The sequence below is a fragment of the Rhinopithecus bieti genome, unplaced genomic scaffold (genome assembly GCF_001698545.2).
Source record: "Rhinopithecus bieti isolate Rb0 unplaced genomic scaffold, ASM169854v2 scaffold_10612, whole genome shotgun sequence".
Lineage (NCBI taxonomy): Eukaryota > Metazoa > Chordata > Mammalia > Primates > Cercopithecidae > Rhinopithecus > Rhinopithecus bieti.
In genome coordinates, this window is record NW_016806990.1 from 931,795 (window position 1) to 947,136 (window position 15,342).

General features: G+C 39.3%; 1 protein-coding gene across 4 annotated transcripts in view; it reads left to right on the plus strand.

Annotated features, from left to right (window-relative positions):
* Window positions 1-4,627: 4,627 nt before the first annotated feature.
* Window positions 4,628-15,342, plus strand: part of EYA4 (EYA transcriptional coactivator and phosphatase 4) — a 290,845-nt gene continuing 280,130 nt past the window's right edge. The window contains exons 1-2 of one of the 4 annotated variants that reach the window (XM_017879599.1): window positions 4,628-4,711; window positions 5,500-5,621. The gene's annotated coding sequence lies outside the window, so the exon portion shown is untranslated. Of the gene's footprint in view, window positions 4,712-5,228; window positions 5,622-15,342 lie in introns of those variants that run through there. The other 3 variants (XM_017879602.1, XM_017879601.1, XM_017879600.1) reach the window with 3 other exon arrangements.

Genomic DNA, 15,342 nt, shown 5'->3' on the forward strand with positions numbered 1-15,342 from the left:
TTTTATGAGAAAGTTGGTGGTGGAATAAAGGAATCAGGTGAACAGGAAAAGTCATTTTAAAGTGTGTTGGGGGTGCTGAGAATATATGCTCAAAATAGAAAAACATTGAAGAAATTGTTTCCAAGTGTACTATTAAATATGGTGGAAAGAAGACACATTGAAAAGCTTTCATTATACTTTTCATTGATATTATAATATTCTTATTCAGAAGTATTCAGTACAAGTAGATTGTTGCACTTTATCAGTGTTCCTAACTTTAAGATTTTATGCAATTGGTCCTAGAGTTAACCATGCCAAATGTATTACTTTAGAAGCATCAAATCAATTTAATTGTCTGCCATAAAGTCAAATTCCTCCTTCCATCAGTCATTGAATTGTATATGTGGAGACTTTCCAATCATAACTAGTGGACATGGGATATTATGAAAAGAAGTTAATTAAATCTTTCCTATTTTGAAATGTGGGTGACTATATGCTATTGAATTCAAAGGGACAAGAAAGTAATATTGTTCATATTTTGACTATTATTAATATTTTTAAATGTTCATTCAAATTACTTGGGAAATCTGAATTGATTAGTATGCCAAGAAAATATTGTGTGAAGTGAAAATAGAAAAGAAATTACATGTAAGTTGTTAGAATATGAAAGTAGCATATGTTGGTAGGAATTCAAAGTGAGGCAAAAATATAATGCAACCAAAGAAAAAAATCTGGACTCATTCTAATATGTTAATGAGACCACACCTGGAACAATGCACTCAATGTGGGATACCACTAACAAAAATGAACATCTAGGAAACTGGAAACAGTTCAGAGACAAGCAATAAGAATGATTACGGGTTTGTAAAGACTGAACTGCCACAAGATTAAAAGGCCTTATATTTGTTTAACGTGGCTAACATGACTTAAAAGTGAGCATGATATCTGTTTATAAACATCTGAGAGCGGAGTGTAAGCATGGAAGAAGGAGTAGAGTTGCCTAATATGCTACTAAACTGATTCAATTGGAGAGAATTTTCAAGAGAAAATCTAAAAGTAAATATAATGAACTTGTCTCCCAGAAAATGTGCATTTCCTTTCTTTTAGAGGCCCTGCCAAGAATGAGGAAATTTAGCAGGTCCCCTGAAGATTTGATTTCTTCACTTTCACAAACTAGTAGAAACCTTTTTAAGCTTCATCTGTCTGCACAAAATTACTCAGAAAGTGTGTTTATTTATAGATTTTAGAAAACCGGCAGCATAGAACTTGGGCAATCATATTTTATCTTCATTCTTTCTTGTAGTCTGTCATCAGTAGAGAGGTAGATTAAAAGACTGTTCAACCTTGTTCATATTAAGGTTGGTCTTTAAAACTTCATACTTCCAAAGCTCAAATGGTTTGGCTTAGAATTTACTAAGAAACAACTGAATTATTGTATTTTTGAAAAATTGTGTAAACTTCCAGCTGGAGTTCATAGATATACCAAAAGGTGCTCAAGAGATTTACTTTGGGATTACTTCTATAAGCATCCAGTCCTCTGTATTCTTTTTTGATAAATTTAGTGTCTTATACCATTTTTTAGCCTAAAATCTGTTCTTACTAAAGTGATGACCTGGTTTTCCCCTTAAGGTTGCTTTTGAATGACATTAAAACAAAAATTATGTTTTGGATTATGAGCTCCTAGAGTGCTGTGTTTGTTTAATTTGACTTACACAAAATCAAATGCCAAAACAGTGCCATGCACATTTGAAAAATAAACAAATAGTAAATGGTAACTGCAGAGGCATCCCATTCCAGAGGAGTTGGTTAAGGGAATTGCTAATAAGTGAATCTCATATTTCCACTGATTTACACAATAAAGTATTATATTTTTTATCTCCCCACTGCTCCCAAAACACATCCCTATTCAGACTGAGTTGAACATGTACGAATATTCTGAGAGCCTGACTCATGTCATGCAGGGCCCACTGGTGTTTTCGAATCACTTCAAGAATCTGGCAGCAGGTCTCTGACTTCAGCTTCCCCCACGTGTCCTTTTAGGCCCTTTGCGTTTCTTCCATTGTTCTACTTTCCTTCTCTTCTTCATTGTCTGTACTGTATTGCACTACTGGGCTAATAGATGCTGGGGAAGGGTAATGAGTAACTGGTACAATATTTCAGGAAAGTGATTTGCTATTTAATTGTGTACTTATGAATTGTTTACATTTTACCACAAATAAGATAGTAAGCAAAACAATAAATAATACATGAATTTTAAAAAGATGCCTCAACTTGAGAGACTTCAAGTATACTTTAGACAAGAAAAGCAATAATTAAATAAGCACAGAATTTAAAAAGCAATACCTCAAAGTAACTTGGATTCAACAATTTTGTTCCGGTAATGAAAAGGGGAGGCTTGAAAATATCTCTTGGAGACCCTGAGGGACATATGGAATGTAATTCTTTAAACCAATGTTTCTCAAACTGTATGTGAGATAATTTTAGGTGGTACACGAGAAATAACTTTTATTTCTACAATATAGCTTCCTTTGCAAGATCATCTTCTATTCACGGCGGGTTTTATTAGTTTTCCATTTATGGTGACTATAAAAAAGTCCTTTATCAGATACACTTATTTAATAAAAATAGATTATTTAAAGATACATATAAGTCAATAATATTATAGGTGATATGTCTATAATTATAAAAGTGATATTCAATGTAAATGCTGGAAATAAGGCCTCATTTAAGCAAACAATACATTTTGCCTTTATAACCCAAAATTCTGTTACCTATGTTAAACTTATTTCAAATGTGGACTGAAAATTGACGTTTTATCTGACACCTAGTGGTGTCCATGTTAATATATGTATATTTAAGACAACTATTAGAAGGTAGTAATATGAAGTCAAATAACTAATATATTATTCTGGATTTTAAAAATAATTTCTGTGCATGTATTCTTATCTAGATGTCTAAAAAACCATGCAGGAGCAAAGTGACCTTGAAAGCAAGGTCAGTGTAACTGAAAAATCTGACTTTAGAAGGGTACAAGGAAACATGCTAAGAAAACCCACCCTATATTTATGCTAAAGTATGAATTTTTATTTTATTCAAATTATGCATCTCCCACCTTTATTTATAGGTGAAACTAGCACATAATGTTTTATGCCAAAATGAAATTCAAAATGCTGTTGCCTTTTTGGACAGTATTAAATTCATCATTGTACTTAATCCTTACATGATATTTGCTATAGCCACAGAACATTCTTAGACACTATGATTCACAAAACATTTAAATTGCATATTTGGCTTGTAACATATTACACATTAAAAGAATTACTATTTTCTGAATATGATTAATACTAATAATAGCATCACAGTGACTAAGAATATGGACTCAAATAAAGGCTGGCTTGAAACTCAGGTCTACCATTTATTAGCAAGCTTCTAAAAATTCTGAGCCCTTAGTTTTCTCACATGTGAAATGGAGAAAATAAACCTGCAAAGTTAATTAAATCTGTCCATTGATATTTTTCTCTCCAGTGTATATTAACTGGCGTTCCTCGTTAGGCCAGACTGTGCTCTCAACCATGCTCCAAATTCCCTTTGTGCCAACCCCACTGCCAGAACCCTTTCTACCTTGAGAACCAGAAAAGGAAACATTATGCCTGGCAATGCCTACACCCTCCAAAATAAATCTGCAGGAAAGAACACCCAGTAAGTGATGAGAGCAGCAACGACTGCCTTTATTATTCTAAATTTACAACACCACCTTTTCTAGAGCCTCTTAAGCATTGTAGATAATTCCCCACTCATTAAAAAATAAATTGTAACCATAAGTATTCAGCGTTGATACTGCTTTTGAATTGGACAGTGCTCATATCAGTTGCAGAAGACCAACCTAAAGTAGAGGATGAAATCTTTTTTCTGAACTTTTTTTCAGAACGTAACTTAGTGAATATATTAAAACTAAACTTTCTTTCAATGGGAGTAATTTCTATGAATTACTCTATAATCTCTTAGACCACACCTAAAGTAATGTAGACGTTGTTGTATCATAGGCTTTGTAATTAGAGACCACTGGATTTGTCTTTGGAAAAGTCACTCATGATTCTTTGGGCTTTGGTTTCCTCATCTTTCATAACGGCTTAATAATGACCACTGTAGAGCTGCCATGGAAATTAAATGAACTCATGTACCATAAGTGACCAATACAATGACTGACACTCAGTGATTTATCAATAAATCAAAACATTTATTATCAATATGACAAAGAAGGTGCCGCTAAAATAGACAATAGGTTTTTGGAAGAAGTGATTAAATGGATGCGAAATTTATGGATTATTTATTCCGTGCTACCATTGCTGTGTCCCCTGGTTGTGGTATACACACGTGTGCGTATAGAATCGTAAATCCTATGTGGGAGCGTAATGCATGCGCAGAAGGCTTAGGCACGAAATGTCATTTCAGCAATGTGCCTAGGGAAGCTCTGACGCTGCCTTGGAAGTAAGTTGTTGCTGCTTGACCTTTGGGTGTCTGGGAGGGATGCCTATACCTGCACCCAGCACTGGAAGGGGCCCAGGCCTTTTCCAGCACAGCCTATCCCCAGACTGCTTAGTCCTTCATAACATATATCTCCACGGAAAAGGGTATTTCCTCCCGTCAGAAAAAGCGCCCCAGTCTGGTCTGGGTTGGTTTTTATTTCACGTTGTTGCAAGTAGGCGAAGTCCCTTCTGTCTCCTCCCTTGGGGTAAGTGGAAAGGAGTCCGGCAGGGGGCCCGCAGTGGCCTGCACAGGGGAACTGGGTAGCAAGAGAGTTCCAGGCAATTCCGGGGGCTGCCCCACAGAAGCAGGTGGGGATCGACAGTGGCTCTCTCACCCAGCGAGGAGAGCGCGGTCGCGGGTCCCTCCCCTCAGCCTGGAGACTGCAGCCGCTCGAGTCGGCCCGGGTGGGGGCGGGGTGGGGGCGGCGCGGAGGGCACGGAGATTACGGCGGCGCCACCCAGGACATCCAGGGCCCCGAGGCCCTGGGCGGTCCCCACGCGAGATCGCAAACCATGACAATAGGCAGTCACCCGAGGTCGAATAAAAACGGAGTGGGTCCCCCGAGCGCCGCCGACCCCGCGTCCCTGGCGGCCTGCCCCGAGGCCCCGGCGGCCTCCAGTGCCCGCAGTAGCCGGCGACGACGTCGCCCCCGCCCCACCTCCGTGCGCAAGTGCGAGGCTGCCCGCAGCGCGGCGCACGCTCCGGCTGCTCCCGGCTTCCGCGCAAAACTTCCATCCTGTCCTCGTGAAGTTGTCGCTGCCTTAGAGAGGGGGAAAGAGGTGCGGGAAAAGCTAGGGAGTGACGACCGCGGCGGCTGGGCGCGCTCTCTCTTTTTCTTTTCTTTTCCTTTCCCCCCTGTCGCAGTCCGGAGTTTTGGCTCCTCTCCTTTCCTCCTCCCCCTCGGAGCCGGCTTCTCCCCCCGCCCCGCTTCTCCCCCGCTTGTGTACGCTATTTGTTGTGGGGTGGCCGAAGGGGATGTCCTGTTTTCACCAGAGGCACAGCGCGAAGGGGAAACTTCGACACTGGAAGGAACGAGAATAAATACTTAATTACGGACGCACGGAACCGCGGCTGGGACAGATACTTCGGGAACCCGAGGCGGACCGGACGACGAGGTGAGTGTCCCCTTCTTCTAACTCCCGCCCCAGGGCTCCCGGGGTGCCTGAGTTTGGAGAACCCCCAAACTTTCCGGGAAAGTGCGCGAGGCTCTGCCGGGGACGCCGAGCGATGGGGACTGAGGACGCGCAGCTGGACGGTGCGTGGGCGCCTGCGTCCCCGGGGGGCGCTTGGAGGCCGGGAGCCCCACGCCTGAGGGCCCGGGCCCCTCGGACCGCAGCGGTGTTCTCTGCCCTGGAAGACGTCCCCACGCCCCAGGGGTCCCTTCCGAGCCTGCCTGCCCTTTCCGGGGTCGGCGCGGAGCCTGCGCGTAACGGCGTTCATCCAGCAGTCCAGCGCGCGGCTTCTACCTGCACCCCGCCTCCACCTGGCAGAGGCGCGCGCATCGGGGTCTCCCCCACATCTCTCTTATGATGTGTATTACTTTCTGATGACCCCCTAGATGGTCCAGGCGCGAGGATGCTGACCTAGAGTCCCTCGGAGGGTCACAGGCGCCTGGGCTTTCCCGGTGCCGGGTGCGTGTGTACTTTAAAGGCTCGCATTCTAATCTCCAGGCACTGATCGGGCTTTTCAACTGCGGCGATCCCACTTTAATAGTTTTTATGTGGCGTGGACTGAATGTCTCCCGCAGTTTGCCAGGGTCGGTGAAATTAGAAGCGCCTTGTCAGAGCAGTCGCGTTCATTGGCTCGAGTAGCGGGTGCCATGGAAGGCTTATAACTTCTCCAAAGGAAGGGACCTGGCTGAGGAGAGCAGGTTTTTCTCTCCTTCCAAGCCTGCTGGGTCTGGGGAGGCTTTGGGACTTGAAATGGTTCGGATTTTTAGCGTGTTGAAGCGGGGTTTGGAAGTAGACGTGTGTGTGCTTGTTTTATTCTGCGCCGCACAGCAAGCCGAACTTTCGTTTGGTAGCACTTGAAAGAGTTTTCTCCCTTTGTCTGCGAGATTCTGGACAGTTCGGAGCGATTAGGGAATTTGCGGACCGAGTCGGGTGGCAGAGCTGGGGCGAAAGCGGAGAACGCGATTTAATTTTTGTCGTCTCTTCCCTGCTTGCGGGGACAGTGTCTCCCTTCACCACCACCCCTCTTTCTCCTTCCTATGAAGACAACGGGTTTGCGCCTGGGGTGAGAGTGTGTGCGGGAGGGTGGTGTGGAAACTGTCCTCTCTCACCGCGTCCCCTGCGCCTTTCCCCGCCATCCCGAGCGGGCCTAGAGAGTCATTCATGAATCTTAACCTGAGGGCAGGGGAGGAAGGTGCAGGTCCCTCTGCCCTTTCTGCCAAGGTGCAGAATAGCGCCCAGGCGTGTGTTTTGGTTCCAGAGCAGTTCCACGTGGAGCAACTCCGTGTGCGTGTGTGTTGTGTACTTGATCTGTGAGGAGGTAACAGGAGTCTGGTGTTCAAACCCAGTGGGCCGTTGGCCATTAGTTTGCTTTCCTGGCTGTCATTACAGACACTTCCAAAATCTGATACCTAAGAGAACCAACAGGTTAGGTTTCACATTAAGAGCTCATACTTAACAGTTTTCTTTCTCCCTTACCCCTTTTGGCTTGGCACCCTGGGATCAACGTAATTGTTGGAGCGAAATACGTCTCCTGGAATATGACATTTTGTTCCTCTTCTCATCTGCGGCCACTTTGTGAACCCTCGGGTGTTTGTCAGTTTCAGTGCGGGCTCCTGCGGGATTTAGGTGGGAGTCTTAGGAGCGTTTAACAACCGCGGGCTCCCCATCATCAGCTTCTGAAATTTCACTTACACGTAGGTGACTGACAGGATTTAAAGTTGACGATGGTTTTTTTGTTTGTTTGTTGCGTTGTTTTTGTTTTGAAAACCTTAGGGAAAGGATTGTACTTGAATTCCTTTCCCGGGTACAGTTTGGTTTTAAGTAGAATGAGTGCCTTTTTTTTTTTTTTTTGGTCTTTCAAAATGTTATTGGCATGCTTAAACCTGAAGAACCAAAAACTAGAGGGGGCAGGGAGAGAATCCCCCCAAAAAATATTTGATACGTCATATGGAGCGTTTTAGGAGACTGCATTCAAAGACATTTGTGTATTTTTAAAAATAGCGTTATCCCAAGAAACAAAAAGCAATAGTAACAAGAGACGAACTGTTTTGTGTCGAGCAAGACTGCCAGAATCTGATTTTTATGGCAACAATATCGAAAGCAGATATAACTACACCCACATTTATTGTTATAAACCGTAAAAATAGTTTGTTTCACCTGATTAAAAGTTGTAAGTCATTCAAAGTTAAACCAGTATTTAGAAATGACTGTACAAGAATGTTAAAGCCTTTGACAGCTACAGCTTTGAAAGCAACGTAATTAGATTTGTTGAAAACGGCTCCTTTCTCTGATTATTAGGGATATGTACTTGTCTTTCATAAGAAGTAAAGGTCTAAAATCAATATGGTTTTCAAAAGCCTGTTTTCCTTTGTAAATTTCCTGAAAATAGTATGTTTCAATATTTAAAGTCCATTGTAACTGCAGATTGGTTCACAATTATAACTAAAATAAGATTTACTCAGTTATTTTCTTTTTATTAATATTTATTGAATATTTGAAATTGAATATCTCATCTCCAATATAAAACTGTTTCACATATATGTAGTACTTCACCATTAACCTTTCTTTTAAGAGTATGTTGAAGGTTTTAAAATTTTAGAAATCTTAAGATTTGTATAAAAAAGGAGTGATTGTATAAAAAGGAATAATCATTATTATTAATTGTTAAGAAAAATAGATGCTGAATTTCAGAGGGTTTCTGGAAGCTGGAGAAAAAAATTGTCTGCATAGAAGTTTCTTTTTAGAGGGGTGACCGGCAGATGAGTTACTTGTCATTTTGCTATATATTTTTTTTCCTTTCAGTAAGCCTCTTTGGGTTAAAAAAAAAAGAAAAACAAGTTCTCCATTTCTAAGAGTTTCCTTTTTATTTATGTTGTACTTTGGGGTGTAAATAAATTTTACATAGCCACGGGAAATAGAGTATCCAATTTCATGTTTTCAATCTCTGTTGCAAGCTCTAAATGACTGATGTTGTGTCTAAAAATATATTTATATGGCTTGATATTTCATTTTTAAATTTTATGCATTGGAGTTAGATTATTGAGAATATTTAGAAAGGTAGAATGGTAGAAAGACCATGACTATTGTTATAAAAAGTTAGAATGTTAGGAAGTTCACATTCTGACTTTCAAATAATCGAACTTATTTTGCCCCACAAAACCTCACAGGTTTTATACAGATTTCGAGAAGAGGGGAGATAATCTTTTTCAATACTTAGTTAAGTGTTAAGTAATTTAAGAATGCAAGTATTTATGGTGCTTTCTCATTATCATTTTTTTCTATTAGGTAAATGCAAGAACACTGGACATTCAGTAAAAACAGGCCCCTCTTTATAAGGAGTTTATTCACCATAGTTCTGTATTGCAGCTGCTGATCATATTTCATGGAGCTGTTAAAGCACTTAAAACCTAAAATTAGGTACTGTCTGGTTGTAAATATTTCAGATCACTCATTTAAGAAATAAATAGAAAAGCGTGCTATCAAAAGTAGGAAACGTTTTGAATCCTGTCACTGAAGAGCTGAACAAACCTCTATCAAAACACCTTCTTCTTTTTTTCAGTGAGAATATAATCTTGACAGTTTCTTTTTCCAAATGGATATTATTCTTACATGTACTAAATGCTAAACTCTTAAAACGTGCCTCCCTGTAGAGTATCTTTAACTAATTATATTCAGAAATACAGTTGGGGGATTTTATTACAATGGTTACTAGGTGAAGGAAATCAACACCGGGGGAATGGGGTGGCATTGGAGTGTACCTGCTTCTCTCATGAATTTTTCCTGCTAAACTATGAAATGACATGCTGTTTCAGGCATTTGCCCTGGAGATGGGTGAGATGCAATATGTGTAATATTGCATCTTATAGTTAGATGTGTTTTAATGAAGGGGACACTGCATATTCATTAAAATCATTTTTGGAGCCAAACTTGGCGTCATTTAGCTTGAACTTAAGTGGAAGAAAATGAGCAAGAGTTACACATTCAAAAGAAGTACAGGCAACTTTGATTGCTTTTAAGAAGTTTGAAGACTTTGTAAACATTACCATCACTCAGTATTGCTTGTGGAGCTGTTCATTAATATATGCCTTGGTGATGTGTCATTTTACGCCTGAAGTTTGTCATTCTTAGTGTTTCTCCATCCGTGTTTTTATTAGTAAAGAGATACTGAAAATGAACACCACTATTCTTACTCCCCTAACCCCTTTCACACCTCCAGAAAAAGAGATGAAGCTGATTAATTTAAAATAGAAACCATTTTGTGTTATCAAAACCACATTTATATAGTGATTTGAGACAGTTTCAGAGAGTGCACCTCTGAGTCTCACTGTAACCTTTTTTGTCATTGAAAGGTGCTAATTGATCTTAGGGCACTGACACAATAGTATAGTTTGATATTTGAAACCTTTCAGAGTTGGTCTGGCCCTTTTCTTACCCTGAGATTTCAGTGCATGAATGATGAAGAAAGACACCATTCTAAAATACCAGAAATTCTCATTTTTTTCCCAATATGAAATGTTTTAATACAACATGTTCATATTTGTAAAGCTTTTATTTATATACAGTAAGTAATTTTATTTTAATGTGCTTTTGGACTGTAGCAGAAAGACCTATATGTTCTATCGTGTTAGAATTTTTTAGTTTTTTTTTTTTTTCTGAATGGGTAGTTTATTTAGGTTATAATTTTTAGGCAAAGTCTGATTCCTATTATCACATGAATATTTTCAAAGTGAAATTGCTTTAAACCAATGTGGAATAGCTTTCATATCACCAAGGCGTATATTAATGTAGATATCAAATATGAGAGTATATTTTCTTCAGTATATTTATATCCTAAAGTGTATTTTTAAATAAAAGTGGTCACTTTAGTCTTTAGATAACTGCAATTTGGCTGTCATTGTTACTATAATATTAATCACTCTCACCATCATAACATCATAGCTAGCATTTACTAAGGAATTTCATGCAAAACACTGTTTTAAGCATTTATATGGATTAGCTAATTTTAATCTTTTTAACTATGCCGTAAATTAGGTACTTTTGTTATTCCCATTTTACAGATAAGGAAGCTGAGACCCAGTCATGCAGCACAGTGGAGCCAGGATCCTAACTCGCCAGTATGAAGCCAGCACCCTTATCCTTAAGCACGTGCTGGACACTTGCTTCCATCAGTCATATACCACCATTTTTAGGTGGTACCTGAACATTTTGTTTTAATAATATTTGTATCGTTATGTAAGGATAACTGGATATTAGAAAAATTTGTTAAATTTTGTATTAGACCTGTAATTTCATGGGCTATATTGTTTGAGACCAGACCAAAAAAGTATTGAAGTCAAAGAAAAAAAATTAAGTGTCTGAAGAAACATATTAAGTAACAGTGAACAAGAATATGGCCTAAATAACCACAGTCATGAAGGCTGGACAGCAAATGACTGAATTTGGAGAAATGCTATATTTTGTAATGTTTCCCAGTTATCAAGAACTTATGACCAGATCTTTTAAATATTTAACTCACATGTAGAATTTTCCTTTGCTTTTCAAGCCTTATCCAAATTGGTTAAATGTTACCAACTTTGTATTTTCTTTGTGTATTTTGTTGTTTTAATGCTGATTTTGAATCTCAAATCCGCACATTTATGTTGAACCAACTAATAAGACTTGAAGAGTTAAAAGAGTGCGTGATGGACTTCTGGAGGCAGGTTTAAATTATAATAGAGACACCCATATTTTGGAAATACATTCGATTTATCTGGTTATCGCATGTGTAAGGTTTTCTCTAGGTAAACACTTTTGTTTTGCTGTTCATAACCTGTTTTACAATTTTATAGTATTTTTCCACTGAAGCCGTGGTTTTCTATTTTTTTTTTAATTTACTTATATACTCAGCCACGGATCCTTTCATTTACGTGGAAGCTGATGATATGCCAGTAGAGAAATGTGCCACTGCCCTGGGTGAAGCAGGATGTAGGTGGCCTGAGAATGACTCACCAACAGTACCCTCTCACCGTGGCCGCCTCTGGAATTCTCTCTAAGTGTCTTCAGTGTATGGAAACTGCTGCAAAAAAATTTGAGTCTTCTGACAAAAGGGGTTAATTCAGAGTACCTGCTCTAACATGTTCATGTGGCGTCACTAAAAATCAGACTGTCAGATACCGTAAAATATCTCCCAGTGTGATATATCGCAGAAAGATGTGTCTACTCTCCCTTATATAACTTGAGTATCCTTATTAACCAATCTTCAACTTCGCTTTAGCACTGAGAAAATTAAAACTGATCAAAATGTTCCCTGTGTGTAGTTACAGGTCTGAATGAGGCACAAACGGCTTGTACCTGCAAAGGCTGACTTTATTAATTAGAACATCTTTCCTCCTCTAAAGACTTTAAGAAGAAACGCCAGCAGTGGCGTAACTTGACATGACTTTAGATTTTCATGTAAATTATTGCTACTGTTTCTGTTGTCCTTTCCCCCTTTCTTTTTAAAATGAAAGGGACATTTCTTGTGAAAGACTACAATTAAATCATAAAAATTTACATTCATGTGCCATTAAGTTTAATTCTACTCACAAAAGCAATAGCACAGAATTTGAAATTCTATCCCTAATCAAGTAGGTGTACCACATACCGGGAGGGCTCATTATCCACAAGGTCATATATACAATTCACAGACCTCTGCATATACCCAACGGAGTGATCTATTCATTATATTTCACCTCTGACTTTGAACTCCCTAATGTTAAAAGATTTGAAAAGAACCGAATGTTCTGATTAAGAGATTGATTATTTCTAACTTAATGTTTTCAGTATGTTGAAAGTGATGATGATTTGGGGGAATCAACAGATCTCTACATTACCTAATTCTTTTCACTTATATTTGAATGCAAATATATATTCATGTATGGTTATGACTCAAGTCATTCTCGCCAAATTTAATCACGTAGTGGGTGAATCACATTCAGATTTCCTTTTGCAGGTTTCCCAGTAATCTCAAACAATACTTGTAGTGGGTAACTTAAGCATGCAAACCTCAATAAACCTGTCAAGAACTGCAATTCTACTGTTTTTTTTTTTTTTTTTTGCATTAACTTTAGTTGATAAGATGATGCTACTGTTATTTTTGTTAGTTGACCCGTGAAGAATTTTAATTTAGGTCTGGTTTTTTTCCTTTAATTGTTGACTTTAGTTTTTAAAGGTTTCATTCATGAAAATGGTTAGCAAAGTTGTGGGTATTTGGTAAATGCTTGTTAAATGCTTTTTCATTATCAGTGTTGCTGAAGACTTGCAAATTAGAGTGGGATGGATAGAGTTCTTTTCTACTCTGCATAGCTTTGAAGACTTTGGCGCCTTCATTGTATTCTTACAGTTTTACATACCATTCCTAGGAATATTTAGAGAGATAATTGTTGTAACCAAGGTCACAGGTTTAATCATCAGGTATTCAAATTAGCTTTAGGTGGACAGTTGTCCTATACATGCTTGTTCATATTAATGTCTTTGTCATAACAAGTATAGTTATCATATCTTCATGCCTCTCCTGGGGGCCCATTCTGGACTGTGTTGGAGCTGTCTCTGACACTCTCTCCCATCCCTAAGATATTCAGCCACATTTGTTCATGATTTTTATTAGGTCCCTCCTGGACTTAAAATTCCCTAAAAGATTTGCCTGCTGCCTATAGGGCAAATTCCAAAATTCTGTGCAGGGAAGATAACCTTTCATGCTGAGAACCTTACTCAAGTTGCTCTTCTCATCTCTTACTCCCCACTCACAACAACTCTCTTCTCCAGCTGTATGGAGAACTGCAGTTGTCAACTACACCTTGGACATTTCCACTTCATTTCTTTGTGCGTGGAATGCTTTTAAACATTACCCCTCTCCCTCTGCAAATATATTTTTCTGCTGCTTTTTCAAGACTTAAGACGCAAAATGTTACCTCCTCTGATAAGTTCCTTTGACCTCCAGAGTCTGAGATGGACGTTTCTCTCTCTTTACTCCCAAAGCATCCAGCTTCTACATTTAACATAGGCCTTGCCACATTGAAATGTAATAGGTTACATTAGTCTAAATCCTGCTTTAAGCTGGTAATTTACTGGAAGGATTAGCTGTATTTGTCATTTCTGTATCGCTAATGCACAGTGCACTGCTGGACATATAGTCAGTGGGTAGTTGTTATATTCCCATTGAATGAATGAGTAAAGGGACTGGGAATGAGAGGATAGATTGCGACACTGAACATCCCCCACTTGAAACTGGGAGCAGTGAGAAGGGCAGTGACCATTACAAGGTGAGAATACCTCAAGAACAACCTCAGGGGTTTTTGGTATAAACCCAGTAGAATTGCAGCTGTGAATCCAGACCTAGGTTATATGTATGTATATGTGAATGTAGAAGTGTGTTTATTTCCTACTACTGGGAAGTCAGTGATCTGGTGGATAAACCAAGGATCCTGAAAATCTCTGGAGATACGGTAATTTCATAGTACTTGAAATCTGAGGGACTCAGTTCTTCTTATAGCGCAGTGACTAAGTAGAAAGAATATGGGGGCTGGGCACAGTGGCTTAAACTTGTAATCCCAGCACTTTGAGGGGCCAAGGCAGACGGATCATTTGAAGTCAGGAGTTTGAGACCAGCCTGACCAACATGGCAAAATCCCATCTCTACTAAAAATACAAAAATTAGTTGGATGTGGTAGTGGGTGCCTGTAATCCCAGCTGCTCAAGAGGCTGAGGCAGGAGAAGCACTTGAACGCGGGAGGCAGAGGTTGCAGTGAGCCAAGATCACACCACTCCAGCCTGGACGACAGAGTGAGACTCTATTTCAAAAAAAAAAAAAAAAAGAATATGGAGCCAGGCCACTTGGGTTCAGACCTCAGCTCTGACGTTGAAGAGTTTGTACCATCAAACATGTTACTGAAATGGATTTTGCTTCAGTTTCTCATGTGTAACAGAACATGCCTCACAGGTTCTGATGAGAATTCAGTGAGTAAATATATGTAACTATATTTAGAGTAGTGCTTGATATCAGTTATTATTACTATGATTGAGTATCTTTCATTAGATTACCCCCAAATATTCCAGAGGTATTTAGAGCCGAAGGTCTTTTTTGGGGGGCTATGGATTGGTGAGCATAAGTGGAGTGTCCAACAGTCCAAGTATAAATTAGATACTGTGGGTCCTTGGCAAATCCGAGGTTGTATTTGGAGCCTTAAGAGAAGACACTCAGCTGTTGGCATTTACCATTTACATTGTGCAGTAGTATTTCTTTTATTAAATATTTCCACATACAGTAATCCAGATTTCTTTAGAGCTTTAATCTGTGTGGTTCCTCAACTACTTTAAGCAATTTTTAAGCACATTGTATAATGGTGGTACTTTATAGCCAATATTTAAGTTTCCTCAGTTGCTTTTTCTTAGCCTGAAGGTACAATTATGAGAATTTGTATAGTTTTCTGTAGTGGGCTTGATGAACTCAAAGTAAACTTTTTAAAAGGTAACTTTACATATTGTTATGATTCTTACTTTGGAGAGACAGTAGGAGGTTATTAGTACCTCTACTTATAGAATTTATCACTGGGTCCTTGGATTCAGATATAATGGTAGTGTGGCAGGATGGGGCTGAAGGAAAAAGGAAAGTTAAAGTATTAATTGTCAAGGTCTCATTTTTACAGCT